Source organism: Magallana gigas, chromosome 6 (assembly GCF_963853765.1).
Source record: "Magallana gigas chromosome 6, xbMagGiga1.1, whole genome shotgun sequence".
NCBI classification, from domain to species: domain Eukaryota; kingdom Metazoa; phylum Mollusca; class Bivalvia; order Ostreida; family Ostreidae; genus Magallana; species Magallana gigas.
Window position 1 is genome coordinate 47,110,200 of NC_088858.1, and position 6,004 is coordinate 47,116,203.

The following is a 6,004-nucleotide window of genomic DNA, read 5'->3' on the forward strand; positions in this document are numbered from 1 at the left end:
CTGGTGTCTATTGGCAGTTCGAATAAGGAGGGATGGATTGGGACGACCGTCTTCTGACTGGTGAAAGTCACACTTCTCTGCTATTATCTCTTCAACAATACTAGTGGCGGGTGTGATGTTCTGTTTGGCTACCTTCTGATAAAAAAAAAATCACTTGATTATCAGTATCAATTCACAATTAATATATAGAACATTACTAACATTAAAATATTAATAGAAAAATTCATGAAGGCTTTATGTCAAAAAATGAACATCAGAACATGTAAATTAAGTACTGATACTGATACTTGCATTAGATTCATAACTATGTTAAATTTGTTTATACACCAATAAAGGATCCTTCAGAAACACACACACCCACACAAATATATCATGATTATGACAAATAGTGGTTGAAATATGTTGAAAGAATGTTGAAATCCAAAAAGCAAAAAGGATAACCCAGTATCATGTTTTATGTTTTAAAGAGCCAGCTACATGTAGTTCACTTTCTCTTTCACTGACACCCCAACTTGTACCCGGCATAGAGTGTCCTACCAGCTCAGTAAATCTGCAACCTGGGCCATCGTCAGCGTCCACTCTGCCCTCTCTACCAACTAGACCAACACCTTCATCCCAGAAAATTACAACGGAGACGCTGCTACATGAAGAACTTGAGAACATCAGAGAGAGAAGAAAATTGATCAAAGATCAGCAGCAACTGGTTCTGATTCAGAATCATTACCTTCTGTTAAAGATCAAAGAGAGAGAGAGACCCATTTTTTGATGTAGAATTCTTGAATGAAATTTAAATTTTTTAGTGTAATTTAATTAATTATAATGTAATTAACAACTTATATTTATGTCCCCACAGTATATCATTTTGTTTATCAATCTTTCAGCTGTTTAATTTGACTTAATTCTCCTTTAAGCTATGGACTTTTCGTTTTGAATTAAATTACATGGTTATTTAATATACCTATATACCGGCGATACCTAAAGCTGCTTGGTCCGATTTTCTATAAAATTTTGGGTGCGTTCTTAGGCGATGCTTAGTATGTGTATGATAATAGACACTTCAGTTATTTTCCCATTCAATTACGCCAAATATCAATTTAAAAAAAACTATGTACAAAATTTGTTAACAAAACAAGCGACAAAAAGGGAATCGCGTTATTTCGCCTCATGTTAAAATTCACCCCTGACATAGAGACCGGTATAATCGACATCGCTATAAGTAAAGGTCATAATGTTCAGGTAAATTTAAAAAAAATGTGTACATTTTGTTCGCTAATATTTATGGAGTTTGCTTTGTTTAAAATCGATGCATAACATGCGGGTTTAATACACCCAATCATCCGGGGGACGAAACCAAACGTTTCCTTTTTCTAATTATTCCCATCATGCTTTGGTTTGTCTTTTTCGTTTGCCCAAAAAGAAATTATTTTACTTATTTTAAATATTTCTAACTTTGAAAGGAGACCAATTCTGCTGGTGTAAATAGGGGTGCACTCGATTGGGCAGTTATGGAATCGCTTGGAACGCAGTTCCAGTAATTCCGGTTGTTCCCGCGAATCGAATAAAACGGAATTGAAACATGGCGACATTAGGCATACTGAGAATTGTTTTAGCAGATGAAGTGATGAATAATGATGATGATGAGGGATGTGGAAATTCAAATTCTCTAATAAATGGTGCTTTATTAGCTGCAACGTAAGTATGAATTAAAAACAGGAGGGGGGGGGGGGGGGGGGTTCGTAATTTTTTGTTACATATAAAATTTTATAACTAATTATTAAAATTGGCTTGCCATGATTTGAGCAAAAATGTTTAAACTTTTGTTAAACTTTGTTACTTTTTTACTTTGTTAAACTTTTGGGTTTTTTAAAACGTTTTTAAGGTTAAGGGAGGATCGCTGTAGGATCTCTGGATATGTTGACAACGTGGTTAAAAACTATGGACCTGAGGATTTCAGGAAAATTTTAGAGTGTCCCGGGATACTTTTGATGTAATTCTGAGATACTTTAAAGACATGCCTAGTTTACATGTTGATTTACATCATGGGGGAAGAAAACCACTCACGGTAGAGAAGCAACTACTTATGACTCTTTGGTATCTCGGGTCACAAGACACGGTTCACAGAATTGCAGATAGATTTGGTGTATCTGAGTCAACTGTTCTAAAGAGCCGGAATAAAATTGTTGATGGAACACTTGAGCATTTGATGCAAAAATTTATTAAGTGGCCAGATCAAAATGAGCAAAATGAAATATCCAACTACTTTGAAAGAAAAAATGGTTTTATTGGAATAATTGAATGTCTGGACGGAACCCACATTCCAATCTGTGCTCCAAAAGAAAGCGCAGCTTCTTACGTCAATCTAAAGTGACCCCACAGTCTTCAATGACAAGGGGTTTGTCGAGAGAACATGACATTTACGCATATATTTGTTGGCTTTCCAGGCAGCTGCCATGATGTGAGAATACTAAGAAACTCGGATCTTTGGGAAATTGGTTCAAGTACCTGTGGCCAGGGCCATATTGTTGCAGATGGAGCCTATCCAATTTAAAGATGGTTACTTACACCGTAAGGGGACAATGGCCACTTAACTCGAAATGAAAAAAAAATACAACCGTTTCCTATCTGCAAATAGAGTTATAATAGAAGGATCATTTGGTCTTTTGAAAGGAAGAACAAATGCACAATGACAGAATGGAAATGTTCAAAGCCCTTATTGAAACAATGAAAAAGTACTTAATTTAATGTATATATATAGTTATTTGAATTTTCACATCTGAGACCAGACCAAATTTTAAAAAATTGTGTGTTGCAAAGGAATTTTTCCCTGCTAATAAAGCTAGAGTTTGTCGTTGTTAGACTATGATTTACAAATTATAGAAAAAAATTACCTTTAAATAATCTTTAAATATAATGATTTTTATTTTATTATAATTATTTATTCTTTATTTGTATTTACAGATGACTTGGAAGTGGGGTTTGGAGAGTGTACAATTTGTTTAAACAATGAAATGGACTGTATTGTTCTCTCAGCTCAATCTCCTTTCTGTGTCTTTCCTCTTGTTTCTGTTCACATGTGGATAAAAACTCAATCACCTCTGATGACTGAGTTTTTCGGGTTTTTTATCTTCTTCTGACTTCCCGAACTACTCTCTTCCTCTGAATCAGATTCATGCATTCTCTTAATATTTCCTGGGGGAGGGGTGGGATTTCTTCAGGTTTACCTGTTGATGTAGAGGCACTTGAATGACTCGATAGAAGACACTTTGGGGAAACAGCATGATCTTTTCCAAGGATGTCCTCCATTTCAGAGTAGAATGGAAAGTCTTTCTTGTCATTTCCTTAAAAAAATGCAAAAACTGTTTGTATTATGATTAAAAATTGTTGAAAAAGTTAAAAATTTAACAATTCCTAGTTTTCTTTACTCACCAGACTTGCCATAATGGTCCTTTGTCTTTTTGTAGATGCAAACAAGTGTCTTCCAGCGACCACTGACTTGCATCTCCGAGTATCTGTAGCCTTTCTCTCTCAGCTTCTCATATATTTTTGTCCACAATGCAACTTTTCTAAGTCTGCCTGATTCAAGTGCTGTTTTATGATTTTTATATTCACTCAACAGCAGAAGTGTTGGGGCTTTTGACCATAAACCATCTACCTCTCCATTCTCTGTGGTTGATAAGTCAGGTAAGTCAACAGCAGTAGCTGAGATTCCTGATCCTGAAGGATATATAACAAACATTTATGATCATAATTCCTAATTTTTAAATGTACAATGTTTAAATGTTTGCAATTTACATTACGTGTTCTAAGAGAGATAACTCTATGCTACCCCCTACTGTGTTATGTTGGGTTATTGCCCCTGTATTATGTGTGACGTTGTTTCCGGTTTTAATAAAGGTCTTCAATGACGAACCTGTTTTATTCATGTTCTAAATCTGGTTAAATCCGTGTATGTAGCATACAAGGACGCTACAGATAACATAAATAATTCAACAGCAGGCAAAGCCTATATTAGTCCTTTACAATTCATAACGTATACAAATAAAATGTACCGCATCATTTCTAGTTGTGCTTACCATTTCTACAGCATGGATGTTTGGTGAAAATATTCATGTCTGAAAAAAAAACAAGTTGCATTCTTCACATTGCACAAGAGTCCTCCTTTTTATGGAAGGGGTTTGGTTGACTTCATCACAGGTCTCCGTCCCAACTATTGTCACATCAGAATAGGCTCCTGTGGCAATAATTCAAACAATTAACATATTATAATGAAACTATGAAAAATGTGTAGGGGGCTGGATTCACCACATCAAAATCGCGGTGCAGGTGGTCATGATTTTTTTAGTGCTTAAAATAAAATGTTCACATCATATTCAAAATGTAAAGAACACCTACATTTATTTGTATCAATAAATATTGAATATCTGTTAAGTTGTTCCAGAAAAAAATAAATGACTTTGTTTTTTAGTATGTTAATCCCCCCCCCCCCCCCCAAAAAAAAAAAAGAAAAAAAAAGGGGGAAGCTACTCTCCATCTTTAAAAAAAATAGGTCAGAGTCTGAGAGATAATATTAATAACGCTTAGTAGTTATATAACGCGCATTTCTTACCGGTATTTTGATTCACATGAATTCAGCATTATATATGTATATATATTAACATTCGAGCGTGTTTTTTTATTTGCATTAAAATTGCTTATTTTAAGCCAGATTCTAATGCATATCTCTTGTTTTAGAATTGTCCTACCTCTTTGGGCACATTCGTGCATATAAAACCTGTCCATTGATGCAAAAGTCATTGAGCACATGGAACACCCGTGTAGAATATGTTGCCTCTCCGCCATTTTAATTCCGTCTGCACCACCTATCTGGCGGGAACAATTCCGACAGTTCCAGAACAGCGATTCCGATTCGTTCGTTTTGGATTCCGTTGATTCTCCCTGTCGGAACTGCCAATCGAGTACGCCCTAGGAGAAAGTCCATAATTTTCTTAGATAATTGGTTTGTATTAAAAATTATTTGATACTGTAAAAATAAAAAAAAACCGGACCAAGCAACTTTAATCTTGACGATATATGCAGTTCCTCAGTTTATGTTGACTGTTTCACTGATATTTCCCTTGTAATATGAGCTGCAATTTTCATGTTGAATTTTTTTTTTACGAAAATGTGTTTTTCTTCTAAAATGACCAAAAAACCCATGTTTTTAAAATATCTGCAAGGTGTATTTTTGTAGGAAAGACCGTTAAGAAGCCCTTATTGGAGCAAAATTGAATAATTGTCGTCCTGTACAAAAATTGATTTGCTATATATTCCTTATAGGAGAAATCTTTCTTCTGACAAAAATTAATGAATTTTTCAAACTTTATTTACCATAAAAGTTTAAGTTACATGCAGACTTATCATACTAGCAGGTTTCTGCAGCAAAATAAAATTCTAAATAATGCAGCTCATATTGCTTTAAAAATATATGTGCAGGTCAAGATGCTGTTGGGGACATTTATTTCTCTCTCTCTCTCTCTCTCTCTCTCTCTCTCTCTCTCTCTCTTTCTCTCTCTCTAACAAAATAGATCTTTCTTTTCTCACTATGTTTGATTATATACTATTTGTTTCATAAACGAATTAGGAAGCGTTTGCATTGGCGATGGCTGAGGCCACTCTCCGGATGCATCGTCCACCCGTGGCCTTCGACACATGAACGGCATCTTCAACAAGCTGGTGGAAAGCCCCAGTGCCTACAAACCTCAGGAACACCAGTAGCTGAAGCATAGGTGCTAGAGCCATTGACCTCCTCGTTCCACGACTCACCGTGTCGGAAATCATGTCACAGATATAGATGATACTGGGTCGACGAAAACGGTTCCTCTCGAAGATTTCATCGTCTGCCCGCATTTCCTATAGATTAAGACGCTCTCGAAAAACCCGAGGACAAGGGAGCCGCCTTTTTTGCTGATCATTTCTTCTTAAAAATCCAACGAAAGCCGCCATTTTGAAGTTACGTAGTTACAAT